The following is a 17,048-nucleotide window of genomic DNA, read 5'->3' on the forward strand; positions in this document are numbered from 1 at the left end:
CCCTGCTTCCTGCATTCTCTATCTCTTCACTCTGTTTGTTTTCCTAGCACTTATCCCTTTTTGAAATTGTCTTATTTTCGTCTTGTTGCCTGACTCTGCCCTGAGTTTATATGTGCTTATGAGCAGGGACTTTGTCTTGTTAACTTTTTGTCCCCAGTTCCTAAAACCAAGCCTGCCCTGTAGAAGGTATTCAATAAATGTATGCCAAATGAATAACTAAATAAATGAGCTACAGAGATAATGGAGCACGAATTAAGACAGAACCTCAGTGGGCTAGTCTGAGAGGGTGGAAGGAGGCAGGGAGGGAAGAACGATGATGTAGTAGACAGTGTGTTCAGGATGGAATAAAAGCTCAAATTTGCCATTCTGTGACATGGAAAAATTACTTACCCTTGCTGAATGTCAGTTTTCTCAGCTTTGAAATGATAATCACTATTGTATGTCCAATTTAAAGATTCCATTAGGTGAAATTATGAATATATAAATGTGTATATAAAGAGAAGAGGCACAGAGAAGGTTCTCAACATATAGTAGCCATTATTACCATCAATATTGGGACAAATGAATTTTTGAATGCTCATTGTGTTGACACTGAAGAAGGGAAAGCTTAAGTACTCTCTATTCAATTTTCTTATTTTTCTAAAATATCCCTTTTTATAGGATTTATTATATGTTTATAGAAGTAACAGTAACTTTAGTGTATTTTGCATGTAAAATAAAATATTCATATAGTCTTGGTTTTCAGATGCAGCCAAATAATAAATTGGACCATAAAGTATGAATACCGTACCTAGCAATGAAATAGTTGTATACATGAATAGAAGAGACATAATGGTTGGTCATAAAATATGATTAACCCAGTTGAAACAAAAGGCCTCAGTACCTCACAAGTGGTGATCTCATTAGCGGGTTATAGGAGTTCCACATGAGTGAAGAAATCATGTATAATGGTTGTTCATTACACACCCTATTTATTCTTAGGGTGCCTTTTTTGAAGCTTGTTTTATTCTATTAAGTTTAAGCAAGAAGAGAGAAAAGTATGATATAAGAATATGCCATTATATTTTAAAAGAATATTATTATTATAAGTTGGTTTGTATTAATCAAAAGAAACTTAACCCTTAATAATAAAATGAGCTTGGTGTGTATTCCATGTATGACCAGGCCATTTAACATTGCTTTCAAATCAAGACTTTTATGAAGCAGAACCTTTTGATGGGCTATTTCTGTTCCATCTCTCCTTTGTATTATTACCAGTACTGCTTCTATAGCCCCAGTTTCACCATCACTTCCGTGACTTTGGATAGTATAATTAACCATGTTGGGCCTCAGTTTCCACGCTTGTAATATAAGAAGGACATCAATGTGGCCCACCTCATAACTCAAAACGTGACAATACTTGTGAATGCTGGAAGCACTTTAAATTACCACATGCAAACAATGTGCTATTACAGAGAACTTAGTGCAGTACCTTTTGTATAATGGGTGTTTAATAAATATTAACTGAATGGACAGAACCATTGTGATAACAAGATCAGCCTTGTTATACAGCGACTGGGAGAGTAGGACTCTGACTTACCTTTCTTACATGTATTTTATATCTGTAAGTGCCAGGTGATAAAGATAGGAAACCTATAAATGTTTACCTCATATCTTCCTCCATTAAAATATTTTGAGGATTAATATTTAGCTATCTTTCATCAATGCTGAGGGTTTTTTTGTACACAGTAGCAAATGCTTTATATTTTTCTTTAATTGAAAATTTTGTATCTTTTAAACTGGTTGTTAATAGGATTTAGTAGTTTAGTAGATTTTTAAATGTATTTTAACATACTATAATATCTGCTGAAAATGTTCATATTTGAATAAGATTTTGTATTTCACTATTAGACAACAATATGGTGTTATCAGAATGCTATGTACTCAAATTGTTGAGTTAAATTTTTTTAGCCCTGTTAAAATAATCGCAAGAAAAATCTATGGTAGTTTATGACTCAAGGGCACAAGTAATAGACTAGGCTAATTAAATTAGTGATCAATTTTCTTTTAATCCAATGAAGTAGATTAATATAGCCTATCCATCTGATTAATTCAGGCCAAAATATTTTATTTTCTCAAAAACAAAATTTCAATCTGAACCATCCAGTTACCCCAAACCATTCCTTTAACTTGTCAGTGTGTTGCACTGGTCATTCCATCACTTACCTTTTCAACAAATTTTTGACTGTGCAACAGAAAATACATCAGGTTCAGGAGAGTAGAAATATTTGAGTGGTCCTTATGCTGGAAGAGGTCACAGTCTTACAGGCAGTGCTAATGGAAAATAAAAAATTGTATCTAGTTAATATAGGCAAAAAGACTTTGAAGATTAATTTTCAAAATAACTACCCCAACTCAAAATATCTTCTTTGGGTTGGGCTGTTAGCTTAACTCTCCACACTGGTATTTCAAGTGGCTTCATTTAATACCTGTTTTGTAAAGGCAATTATAAGGTAAGATTTGAGAGCACAGACCCTGGAGCCAGACATGTGGGTTTGAATCCCAGGTCTAATACTTATGAACTGTGCAACCTTGATCTTATTATTTAACCTCTCTGTGTCTTAGTTTCCTCATCTGCAAAATGTGGATAATAAGACTACTCACCTCACAATTGCAAGGTTTAACAGCAAGGTTTAACAGCAAAGCACTTAGAACAGTGCCTGATAAAGTGGAAGTTATAGAAGTGTTAACTATTACCAGCAGAAATAAAATATTTATTTAAATATACCATGATCTGTGTAATTATAGCATGATACATGATAACTGCATATATCATACAGATATCTATATACCTACACATACATACAGATGACAAATGAAGCAATGTTATAATAGTAGTAAACTATAAGTTATATCTTAGATGAGGAATACACTGCTTACGTTGAGTTGGAAGAATAAAGAATAAATAAAACCTCCTCTCTTGTTTTTCCACTAAAATTTAAAATTTACCTTTTTATAATGCATATGGCTCAAAGTGAAGTTGTGTTGATATGGACTGGCATACTTTAGTAACCACTGTTGCACTTCTTAAATAATGATGATAAGAAGGAAAGATGTAAAATCAAATAGAATATTTACTAGCCATAAACATGAATATTTTTTTATGAATATTTTTAATAACTTGATTTCATAGGATTTATTATCTAGCACTACAACACTTAGATCTATTTATAGAGCTTAAAAAATGAGTTCTATAGCTCTGAGTCTAATTTAGGGCATATGAAAATTCTTAATGTTTTAAAAACACCTCAGAGAAATAGAGCAGCCTCCCTTATCAAAATAAAATACTAAATCTCCCAAGATTTGAGCCAGATAATGTTTTAATTTTAATGAAATTGGCCTTTGTCCTTGAAAGGGACAAAATAAACGGATCGGCTAGTTCCTGAACGCTGCTACATCCAGAAATTTTTTTTTTTTTTTTTTGTGGTACGCGGGCCTCTCACAGTTGTGGCCTCTCCCGTTGCGGAGCACAGGCTCCAGACGCGCAGGCCCAGCGGCCATGGCTCATGGGCGCAGCCGCTCCGCAGCATGTGGGATCCCCCCGGACCAGGGCACGAACCTGTGTCCCTTGAATCGGCAGGCGGACTCTCAACCACTGCGCCACCAGGGAAGCCCCAGAAATATTTCTTAATCCATGAGTAGGCCTTAGGAAAGGAAAGCAACCCTGGCAGCTAGTGGTGATAGTAAGTAAGCAGCTCTAAGTACAACATAAAGGCAAAAGGAAAAGCTCAAAAGGAGAACATCACGACTGTTCTCACTGACAAATCTCCTTCCTGGTTCATAACTGCTAAATTCTTATTTAAGCATTGTTTTAATAGAAAGACTGTCCTTCGTAAACTTTTATTTCAATTTTATTTTTAACTACATAGAATCCATAAAAGTATTAATTATTATATTTTCATACCTTGCAGTTTTACAAAGTAGGTAATAATTCATATTCTCTATTGCTATATTAGGCTGTAATTTTTCTGGCTGTGTAATATTCCTTTAGGAGACTATATCATGATTTAGTTATTTTGTGGACAGACATTTATGTTCTAGTTTTATTTTTCAATTTTTTAACATATTTATTGGAGTATAATTGCTTTACAATGGTGTGTTAGTTTCTGCTTTATAACAAAGTGAATCAGCTACACATATACATATATCCCCATATCTTCTCCCTCTTGCGTCTCCCTCCCATCCTCAGTGTCCCATCCCTCTAAGTGGTCACAAAGCACCAAGCTGATCTCCCTGTGCTATGTGGCTGCTTCCCACTAGCTATCTATTTTACATTTCGTAGTGTATACATGTCCATACCACCCTCTCACTTCGTCCTAGCTTACCCTTCGCCCTCCACATGTCCTCAAGTCCATTCTCTAAGTCGGCATCTTTATACCTGCCCTGCCCCTAGGTTCTTAAGAAACATTTTCATTTTCATTTTTTTTTAGATTCCATATATATGCGTTAGCATACGGTATTTGTTTTTCTTTCTGACTGACTTTACTTTGTATGACAAACTCTAGGTTGATCCACCTCACTACAAATAACTCAATTTCATTTATTTTTATGGCTGAGTAATATTCCATTGTATATATGTGCCACATCTTCTTTATCCATTCATCTGATGATGGACACTTAGGTTGCTTCCACGTCCTGGCTATTGTAAACAGCACTGCAATGAACATTGTGGTACATGACCCTTTTTGAATTATGGTTTTTTCAGGGTATATGCCCAGTAGTGGGATTGCTGGGTCATATGGTAGTTCTATTTGTAGTATTTTAAGGAACCTCCATACTGTTCTCCATAGTGGCTGTATCAATTTACATTCCTACCAACAGTGAAAGAGGGTTCCCTTTTCTCTACACCCTCTCCAGCATTTATTGTTTCTAGATTTTTTGATGATGGCCATTCTGACTGGTGTGAGATGATATCTCATTGTAGTTTTGATTTGCATTTCTCTAATGATTAGTGATGTTGAGCATCCTTTCATGTGTTTGTTAGCAATCTGTTTATCTTCTTTGGAGAAATGTCTATTTAGGTCTTCTGCCCATTTTTGGATTGGGTTGTTTCTTTGATATTGAGCGGCATGAGCTGCTTGTAAATTTTGTAGATTAATCCTATGTCCGTTGCTTCATTTGCAAATATTTTCTTCCATTCTGAGAGTTGTCTTTTCATCTTGTTTATGGTTTCCTTTGCTGTGCAAAAGATTTTAAGTTTCATTAGTTCCCATTTGTTTATTTTTGTTTTTATTTCCATTTCTCTAGGAATCTCTTGATGTGATTTATGTCATAGAGTGTTCTGCCTACGTTTTCCTCAAAGAATTTTATAGTGTCTGGCCTTACATTTAGGTATTTAATCCATTTTGAGCTTATTTTTGTGTATGGTGTTAGGGAGTGTTCTAATTTCGTTCTTCTACATGTAGCTGTCCAGTTTTCCCACCACCCCTTATTGAAAAGGCTGTTTTTCTCCATTGTATATTCTTGCCTCCTTTATCAGAAATAAGGTGACCATATGTGCGTGGGTTTATCTCTGGGCTTTCTAGCCTGTTCTATTGATCTGTATTTCTGTTTTTGTGCCAGTACCATACTGTCTTGATTACTGTAGCTTTGTAGTATAGTCTGAAGTCAGGGAGCCTGATTCCTCCAGCTCCATTTTTCTTTCTCAAGATTGCTTTGGCTATTCGGGGTCTTTTATGTTTCCATACAAATTGTGAAATTTTTTGTGCTAGTTCTATGAAAATATGCCATTGGTAATTTGATAGGGATTGCATTGAATCTGTAGATTGCTTTAGGTAGTACAGTCATTTTCACAATGTTGATTCTTCCAATCCAAGAACACAGTGTATCTCTCCATCTATTTGTGTCATCTTTAATTTATTTCATCAGTGTCTTATAGTTTCTGCATACAGGTCTTTTGTCTCCTTAGGTAAGTTTATTCCTAGGTATTTTATTCTTTTTGTTGCAATGGTAAATGCGAGTGTTTTCTTAATTTCTCTTTCATCATTAGTGTATAGGAATGCCAGAGATTTCTGTGCAATAATTTGTATCCTGCTACTTTACCAAATTCATTGATTGGCTCTAGTAGTTTTCTGGTAACATCTTTAGGATTCTCTAAGTATAGCATCATGTCATCTGCAAACAGTGACAGGCTTACTTCTTCTTTTCTGATTTGGATTCCTTTTATTTTTTTTTCTTCTCTGATTGCTGTGGCTAAAACTTCCAAAACTATGTCAAATAATAGTGGTGAGAGTGGACATCCTTGTCTTGTTCCTGATCTTAGAGGAAATGCTTTCCATTTTTCACCATTGAGAATGATGTTGGCTGTGGGTTTGTCATATATGGCCTTTATTATGTTGACGTTAGTTCCCTCTATGACTACTTTCTGGAGAGTTTTTATCATAAATGGGTACTGAATTTTGTTGAAAGCTTTTTCTGCACCTATGAGATGATCATATGGTTTTATCCTTCAGTTTGTTAATATGGCTTATCACACCGATTGATTTGCATATACTGAAGAATCCTTGCATTCCTGGAATAAACCCCACTTGATCATGGTGTATGATCCTTTTAATGTGCTGTTGGATTCTGTTTGCTAGTATTTTGTTGAGGATTTTTGCATCTATGTTCATCAGTGATATTGGCCTGTAGTTTTCTTTCTTTGTGACATCTCTGTCTGGTTTTGGTATCAGGCTGATGGTGGCCGCGTAGAACAAGTTGGAGAGTGTTCCTCTCTCTGCTATATTTTAGAAGAGTTTGAGAAGGATAGGTGTTAGCTATTATCTAAATGTTTAATAGAATTTGCCTGTGAAGCCATCTGGTCCTGGGCTTTTGTTTGTTGGAAGATCTTTAATCACAGTCTCAATTTCAGTGCTTGTGATTGGTCTGTTTATATTTCCTATTTCTTCCTGGTTCAGTCTTGGATGGTTGTGCTTTTCTAAGAATTTGTCCATTTCTTCCCGGTTGTCCATTTTAATGCTTGTAGTAATCTTTCATGATCCTTTGTATTTCTGCAGTGTCAGTTGTTACTTCTTCATTTCTAACTCTATTGATTTGAGTCTTCTCCCTTTTTTTCTTGATGAGTCTGGCTAATGGTTTATCAATTTGGTTTATCTTCTCAAAGAACCAGCTTTTAGTTTTATTGATCTTTGCTATCGTTTCCTTTATTTATTTTTCATTTATTTCTGATCTGACCTTTATGATTTTTTTCCTTCTGCTAAGTTTGGGGTTTTTTTGTTCTTCTTTCTCTAATTGCTTTAGGTGTAAGTTTAGGTTGTTTATTTGAGATGTTTCTTGTTTCTTGAGGTAGGACTGTATTGCTATAAACTTCCCTCTTAGAACTGCCTTTGCTGCATCCCATATGTTTTGGGTTGTCGTGTTTTCATTTTCATTTGTTTCTAGGTATTTTTTGATTTCCTCTTTGATTTCTTCAGTGATCTCTTGGTTATTTAGTAGTGTATTGTTTAGCCTCCATGTGTTTGTATGTTTTACAGGCTTTTTCCTGTAATTGATATCTAGTCTCATAGCGTTGTGGTCAGAAAAGATACTTGATATAATTTCAACATTTTAAAATTCACCAAGGCTTGATTTGACTCCCTCCTGGCTCTCTGTGGCACACTAGCCCCCTTCAGGCTGTGTTCACACAGCCAACCCCACTCCTCTCCCTGGGATCCGACCTCCGAAGCCCGAGCCTCAGCGCCCAGCCCTGACCTGCCCCGGTGGGTGAGCAGACAAGCCTCTTGGGCTGGTGAGTGCTGGCCGGCACTGATCCTCTGTGCCCTCCACACCCCTAGCAGAGCAACTAGGCCTCTGAGCCACAGCTACTGAGCCTGCGCGTCTGGAGCCTGTGCTCCGCAACAAGAGAGGCTGCGATAGTGAGAGGCCCATGTACCACGATGAAGAGTGGCCCCTGGTCGCAGCACTAGAGAAAGCCCTCACACAGAAATGAAGACCCAACACAGCCAAAAATAAATAAAATTTATTAAAAAAATAAATAAATAAAATGTATACCCCAAGAGAGAACTTTTATACTGATAATTTCTAAAGAGGCTATGATCAAAATGAAAATACAGATTTGAAATATTACTGTGGAAATTTTGACCTTGAAATTGTGTGCCCTGTTTCATTCCAAGTTTTTCAGAGATCCTGGGAAACCAGTTTCTGAAACTATGCTAGACCAATTCTCTTCCTGGTGAGAGAACTATTTTTACATAAAATATGTGGTAATAGTTTACCTTGAATTTTGTTTTAACTTTCTATTTTAAAGGAACAATACTTTTAAGAGCCAAATAAATGGAGCCACATAGGCACTTTTCTATTAAAGAAATCCTGACCTTTAACATGTAAAACTATAATTTAGAAATTTTAAAATTAATTTTATCTACTCTCCGATGTACATATTTAAAGCCCTATAATTTTTCCCTCTAAGTATATTCCCTCTAAGTATAAGTATTGCCACTGTGGCAAACTGTCAATCAGCCTCTCTGCTCCCCTTTTAGAAGGACTGTCTACATCAAATGGCCTTGACATGTAACAACTGGCAGATGACAGTCTAGGATTACTGCATACTATTTAAACAAATGATTTGCCCATATTGCACCCAGGAACTCCCAGTTTTAAAGTGGGGACATTTAATTGAATACTAGGGGGAAACTACTAATAAGTTGATTTTGCTTATGATGAATTTTTTAAAAACCTGCTTTTTCCAAAAAAAAAAAAAAAAGTGCCATCTCTGTCTTAATTAGTGTTAACATTTGTCAATACTAGGCAGGATTTTGTTGTTGTTGTTTTGCTTATCTGTGTATAATATATAGTTAATATATTTGAAAATTTAGTAGGATGAACTTACAAAATATCATAGGAATGCATAAAACAAATGATCAAAATCAAATTTCTAGTAGACTTTTCATCCCTCAGATTCATGTTCATGCCTTTACAAAATAATTTACTGAGACTGGTCCTGAACAAACCAACAGAGGAAGCTATTTAATATTTGCCAGCTGGTGGTAGTAATTTATAATGTAAAAGAACTAAAGTATAATGTATGCACTATTTACAGAAATTTGGACATATGGGAAAAAAACACGCAGAAGTATATCTGGCACCTAGGGCTTTTTGTCAAAGAAGTAGCAGAAGCTGGGAGAGGCATGCAGGTGGGGTAAAAGGAGAATTTTACCACAGAAAAGCCAAAGCAACTAAAATATATATTCTGTTCAGGGTTGTAAATGCCAAGAATGCACAGCTGAAGGAATTCCTAAGGCACCAACTCTTGAAAGATTTGTGGATTTCAGATTGTTGATATTAAATCTAAATATGCTGGGATGAAGTTGTTGGATTTTTTTCTTTTTACGCAGTTTGGTTACACTTTCCTGATCCATGCATACATATAGTATGTGATCCATAAATGTGGATTTACTAAAATACAAGAATCTTGTGGCCCTGATTCTATTGGAAAGTACACACGTTAGCTTTTCTACTCTGAAGAGAAAGGTAAAATCAGTGTCGTTTAAGGCATCAACGGCTTTAATGAGGGTGAGTCATAGCACTCAGGGAGGTGAACCTATTTATTTTTATTACACAACACTTTTAACTGGGACCATTTTAAAAAAGCCAAATGACAGACAGGGACCAAGATTAGATGCATCCTCAGTAGACAGCTGGCATGCCCTGCCAGAAGGAGGATTTAGTGGAGTGTGGCTGGTAAGAAATAGTCAACAATTGGGGGAAGGGGAAGTGAAAAAAAAACTCCCTGAAGAAAGTAAAAAAACAGGTCACAGTAATTTCCCTCAGGACTAAAATGTGTGACATGAGCTTTTGCATTAAGTCAGAAATTTCAGAGTAAGAGGAACCAGGAAAGAACCAAAACCATGTGGAATAATGTTGCTATTGTATTTGGGAGGGCTCAAATAATAAGTTACTGAGGAAAAAAAAAAAAAGTTACTGAGTCCTTTCCAAACTAACTAGCTAAATGGTGTGCTATTTCTCAAAAAGAACTTGCTTCCAGGAAAAGGGAATTAAACTTGTTTTCCTATTTCAGATTGAATTATAGTAGTGAATTTGTTAACTAATCAACTAAGGTACATATGGCTAAAAAAAAAAAAAAAAACTTCCTCATACTGCAGCAAAAAAATGTATTCTAAGACTTATCAGGTGACAATACCTTATATTGGAGACATGACATCAATGAAGCGAAGTCACTCTTGACCATCCCAGAAAGTTATAATACTGTTTCTAGCTTCTTCTAAAAATGTCCTGTCTATAGCCAGCCTTTCCAAGAATGTTATTCTCCTGTATTTAAATTAGGCAATAGTTTAGTGCATAAGTTTGCATTGGGGATTGGGGATATTTCCTTGAAAACACTGTATTTTTTTTCCAGAAGCAATATAAAAATGATTGTCTAAGAAGCCTAAAATAAATGAGTAGCTCCCCAGGAGTAAATGGTGTACTTCTCTGAGATATGTGAATTCCAAAAGAGGCAAGGGTTTCATGCACAAAATAAATGGAGAAAGGAATCAACAGCATTTTCTTGATCCAAACTACAGAAGTTGCAGGGGAAGCAGGAGGTGCATTTTTATAGCCGTGCACCCATGGGAAGAGAAGAGGCTCTGCCAGGAGATCCTTAGGGATACAGGGGAAAGAAGTGATGTTTCGGTATTGTCAGGAACTAATAAGTTGTCTGGAACTCAATAAATGTTTGTTGAAATAATAAGGAATGACTTTTGATATGGCAGTTATGAATAATTCTGCACAGTACAAAAAATTGCTACAGATAAATTTTAACTATAAAGTCATACAAAAGTTTTATAGTGGGTTGAAATTTGTATAGTTGTAATGTCTCAATAATGATTTTGGGAAAGATTGAGGAAATAAAATGGTGAAAATAATTTAAAGTGATTTTTAAAAAAATAAAACTTATGTGATGATTTTCTAATTCAGAACTACTTAAAGATAATTGTTTCTTTGATGATATACATTTTTTCTTATATATATATTTTAAAGTATATCCTATATATTTTAACAGCAGCCAAAATTAATCTTTATAAATTAAAAATTTTAAATAAAAACAATATAATCATTCTTAACAAACTGATTTGCTAATATATGAACGGTATAAGTCAATGAACTTTATCAAAAACTAAGATTTTGAGACTATATATTTAATACATAAGGTAATGAATTTGTAGCACGGAGGATTGATTTAAATTTAGGGGGATATTTCCTTAAAAGAAACAAGTTCATGGTCACTTTGTATGTAGAAACATGGTTCTCAAGGCAGTCCCTCAATTAGTAAGGAGATAAAACGAGAGAGAAAATTATTCTGCATTAAAAATTCTTTAGTTTCCTGAGAGAAGTGTTGGTAGGGCCCAAAGTAAACAGAGAAAAGAGTGAAGAGGAGGATGAGAAGAGAGGACTTAGGAAGAGCATTGTCTAAGAAGTGATGGGAAATGTCTAAGGAATGTGAAAGAATAAGGGTCTGATCTTGAGCTACAAACTGTTTATTACACAATCCTGACAAAATAAACCTTGTCTTTGACTTCAGACTTTCAGAGCGTGGTACAGACATTGCCTTTTATATCACAATTTAAAATATTCTATAGTAAAATGAGCTTCAGACTGACAACTATATTTTTTAACATATATTTGATGTTCTTTTGGAAACATTAATATGGAAAATTTCTATAACATAAAAAGGAGACATTAATTTAATGAAGTTATCGCCTAACATAAACAGCGATCAACTCATAGTCAATTTTGTTTTATGTATACCACCTCATCATTTGCTGCCAGCCTGCCCGGATTATTTTGAAGCAAATGCCAAACATCCTATCATTTTATCCATGAATATGTCAGTGTCTTTCCTCAAAATACAAGGACTTAGTTTAAAAAAAAAAAACACACAATATAATTATCACACATAAATTTTACCAAAAATTTATTTTCATAATTGTCTAGTCAGTATTCAAATTTTCTGATTGTCTCATGATTCTATCTGTTTTTCAAATTGAAATCCAAATAAGGTTCAAATTTTTCAGTTGATTGATGTATATCTTTGGATCAATGTATATTGATCCATCTCTCACTCTATTTTTCCTGTCAATTTATATGTGTATGAAAGTGGGTTATTTTCCTTTTGAGTCTAGATTTTGCATCGCTAGCAGATAATAACAAAATTTTGAATTTTGCCAATTAGGTGAGAAACTGTATCTCAGTGGATTTTATTTTATCTTACATGTGATATGGAATATCTTTTCACATATTTGAGCACCACATTCACTTATTTCTTTTTCTGTGATCTTGTAATTCATGTATTTTGTCCATTATTCTATTGTATCATTGATACATTGTTTTCTTCTCTATCTTTAGAAGTCCTTTATATATTGGTATTAAAGATATTAATTCTTTGTGATATAATTTGCAAATATTTTTGTACTATTTTGTCATTTACCTTTTGACTTTGGTGGTGGTTGTGTGTGTCTTAATATATCAAATAAAATTTTATTTTTATGTTGTCAAATTTATCCATTTTTTTTTTCTTTTTTTCTTTTTGCTTCTAGAGTTTGTCACTGTTAGAAATATTGGGTTGGCCAAAAAGTTCGTTTGGGATTTTCATGAGATGTTATGGACAAACCCGAACAAACTTTTAGGCCAGCCCAATATTTTCACCTCTCCCAGGTTATAGAATTCACCCAAGTCACAATGTGTTGCTGGTAGGACTCTCAGAAGTGAGTAATTGCTTTTGTGGAATAATATGATATAAAATAGGAATGGCATGAGTAATAAGTGAGACACAGAGCAGAGACAGAGAAGCTGGGGAAGCTGAATTAAAAGTTAACATTTAAGAAGCCCCCAGAGAATCTCCTTATCTATAGGGACACTGAAGTTTCTTCTCTAGAAAGGGGGATAAAATCACTTTTATCTGAGGGTCACAGCAAAGAGTATTTCCAGAATGCTGGAGGCCTGAGGCTTGGGTACACCCAAGGAGTGGACAACTTGGTCACATTCAGCCATGTGCAATATAATTATTCACAGCACTTTTCCATGGCCTAACCATATCACATCAGAGGTAAAGTGACAAGTAGACTGTTAATTTAACCTGCATCTAAATATCAGCATATTGAAAAGAAAGAAGTATTTGATAAATGAAAAGCCTTGTTTTCAAATAATGAAAGCATTCTCTTTGTAACTTAATATGTCAAATAGACTATTTTAAAATCAGTTAAGCAAGGTAACTCTGTGGTGCTAATCCCATGACTACTGACTTGACTATCTTTTGGTTCAATCTAATTCAGTGCTAGATCTGTGGTTATGAAACTATGCTGCCTGAGTGGTCTTAAGTACATTCATTAATAATATAGGCAAAATGCTTTTCACATATTTCCCCTAGGCTGACACATACACAGGCACACATACTCTATAGTTATTACCAGGCATACCTATAATCATACTGTTTATGATGAAGAGATTACAAAATAATCTGAGCTTCAAATTTTCATTTTAAAATAGTGTATCTTCTCATTGATGCACATGAGATACATCACATCTCATCCACATGAGATACATTAAATTATGGGATTCAAAATAGAACCTACTAGAAAATTTACCTTGAAAAAATATGTGAAAGGATAGCTATTATCTCAGCTAACCCTGTGTAACTTCCTCTCTTTCCCTTTGGTCTATTAACTAAAGGACATGTTAACTCTTGATAACAGGTTTTGAAGGATTCCAATCATAACTGGTTAATGCCCTCTATGTTGGAGGCTACATACTGTGAACAGCATGGCCTAAATCTCTCTTTTCCCAAAGCCACGTTGATTCTTCTGAGTTTTTCCTTCTTTCTTTTTAAAATTTTACTCTCTTAGAAAATGTCAATGATACAATACAGTGTTATCAACTATATTTCTTTATTTGTTTAATTAATTTGATAAGTTGACACTATATACCTTGTAGGATCTTGGTGAGTATGAAGTAAGGCTGTCTGTGTAAAGTTCTTATCACTTGCTGGCTACATAATAGCTGTTCAATAAACACTAGCTCTCTCTCCCCAACACTCTTTTCTATACTGTATATACACAGCCTATAATGTATATTTGAATGAACCATGTATTTGCCTTGATATTCTAGGGAAGAATAGATTTTCCTAGGGTAAGGTCATTATACGTCAAATATTGTCCCAGGAACCTGAGCTGCATCTCTTAACCTTTTCCAGTTTATAAAAAATCTCTTTGGATTGCCAAAATGGACAGGGATATTTACTGCCTCTTATGAAGCATGAGTCATCAGTTTAATTTAAGAGCTCAAGTGTTTCAGAGGACATTTGTCAGTTGAATCAGAAACATCTCTATTAACCAGCAGACCTTACCATAGCATTAGCTGGCTCTATAATTAGACACTACTAGGAGTTATGGGGGAAAATTAACAAGGTAGCAATAAAAATAATAGTGAAGTTTGCTCTTCTGATGGATACAAAAATTAATGTTCCTTTCAAAGCTGCAGGAAGCTCTGGTTGATTCTGCATCACAATGTCTGTTTGTAAGGAGACACAACACAAATGCCCACGACCCACTGTGTCCTCCAAAGTTATTCATCAGTTATGAAAATTGGATGTGGGTTGATCTGGAGATTTCCTGAACAATATCTATAAAGAAAAAACTTTTTGATGAAATAAATTAAAAAGTGAGATGTGTATTTAACTTCAGAGGTTATTTATTTAAAGAAAGTTATTAGCACATATTTAAAAATGATGGAGCTAATTACAAATGAATCCCTTCTCATTAAATTAGGTTTTGAAGGACCTTTACTTGAAATCCTCATTTTTTTTTTTTACATCTTTATTGGAGCATAATTGCTTTACAATGGTGTGTTAGTTCCTGCTTTATAGTGAATCAGTTATACATATAAATATGTTACCATATCTCTTCCCTCTTGCATCTCCCTCCCTCCCACCCTCCCTATCCCCCCCTCTAGGTGGTCACAAAGCACGGAGCTGATCTCCCTGTGCTATGCAGCTGCTTCCCACTAGCTATCTATTTTATGTTTGGTAGTGTATATATGTCCATGCCACTCTCTCACTTTGTCAAAGTTTACCCTTCCCCCTCCCCATATCCTCTAGTCCATTCTCTAGTAGGTCTGTGTCTTTATTCCCGTCTTACCCCTAGGTTATTCATGACATTTTTTTTTCTTAGATTACATATATATGTGTTAGCATACGGTATTTGTCTTTCTCTTTCTGACTTACTTCACTCTGTATGACAGACTCTAGGTCCATCCACCTCACTACAAATAACTCAATTTCGTTTCTTTTTATGGCTGAGTAATATTCCATTGTATATATGTGCCACATCTTCTTTATCCATTCATCTGATAACGGACACCTAGGTTGCTTCCATCTCCTGGCTATTGTAAATAGAGCTGCAATGAACATTTTGGTACGTGACTCTTTTTGAATTATGGTTTTCTCAGGGTATATGCCCAGTAGTGGGATTGCTGGGTCATATGGTAGTTCTATTTGTAGTTTTTAATGAACCTCCATACTGTTCTCCATACTGGCTGTACCAATTCACATTCCCACCAGCAGTGCAAGAGTGTTCCCTTTTCTCCACACCCTCTCCAGCATTTATTGGTTCTAGATTTTATGATGATGGCCATTCTGACTGGTGTGAGATGATATCTCATTGTAGTTTTGATTTGCATTTCTCTGATGTTGAGCATTCTTTCATGTGTTTGTTGGCAATCTGTATATCTTCTTTGGAGAAATGTCTATTTAGGTCTTCTGCCCATTTTTGGATTGGGTTGTTTGCTTTTTGGTTATTGAGCTGCATGAGCTCCTTATAAATTCTGGAGATTAATCCTTTGTCAGTTGCTTCATTTGCAAATATTTTCTCCCATTCTGAAGGTTATTTTTGGTCTTGTTTATGGTTTCCTTTGCTGTGCAAAAGCTTTGAAGTTTCATTAGGTCACAATTGTTTATTTTTGTTTTTATTTCCATTACTCTAAGAGGTGGGTCAAAAAGGATCTTGCTGTGATTGATGTCATAGAGTGTTCTGCCTATGTTTTCCTCTAAGAGTTTGATAGTTTCTGGCCTTACATTTAGGTCTTTAATCCATTTTGAGCTTATTTTTGTGTATGGTGTTAGGGAGTGTTCTCATACTTTTACATGTGCCTGTCCAATTTTCCCAGCACCACTTATTGAAGAGGCTGTCCTTTCTCCATTGTACATTCCTGCCTCCTTTATCAAAGATAAGGTAACCATATGTGCATGGGTTTATCTCTGGGCTTTCTATCCTGTTCCATGGATGTATATTCCTGTTTTTGTGCCAGTACCATACTGTCTTGATTACTGTAGCTTTGTAGTATAATCTGAAGTCAGGGAGCCTGATTCCTCCAGCTCCGTTTTTCTTTCTCAAGATTGCTTTGGCTGTTCGAGGTCTTTTGTGTTTCCATACAAATTGTGAAATTTTTTGTTCTAGTTCTGTGAAAAATGCCAGTGGTAGCTTGATAGGCATTGCACTGAATCTGTAGATTGCTTTGGGTAGTAGAGTCATTTTCACAATGTTGATTCTTCCCATCCAAGAACATGGTATATCTCTCCATCTATTTGTATCATCTTTAATTTCTTTCATCAGTGTCTGATAATTTTCTGCATACAGGTCTTTTGTCTCCTTAGGTACGTTTATTCCTAGATATTTTATTCTTTTTGTTGCAATGGTAAATGGGAGTGTTTTCTTAATTTCACTTTCAGACTTTTCATCATTAGTGTATAGGAATGTCAGAGATTTCCGTGCATTCATTTTATATCCTGCTACTTTACCAAGTTCATTGATTAGCTCTAGTAGTTTTCTGGTAGCATCTTTAGGATTCTCTGTGTATAGTATCATGTCATCTGCAAACAGTGACAGCTTTACTTCTTCTTTTCCAATTTGGATTCCTTTTATTTCCTTTTCTTCTCTGATTCCTGTGGCTAAAACTTCCAAAACTATGTTGAATAGAAGTGGTGAGAGTGGGCAACCTTGTCTTGTTCCTGATCTTAGTGG

The sequence above is a fragment of the Phocoena sinus genome, chromosome 9 (genome assembly GCF_008692025.1).
Source record: "Phocoena sinus isolate mPhoSin1 chromosome 9, mPhoSin1.pri, whole genome shotgun sequence".
In the NCBI taxonomy this organism is placed as follows: Eukaryota; Metazoa; Chordata; class Mammalia; order Artiodactyla; family Phocoenidae; genus Phocoena; species Phocoena sinus.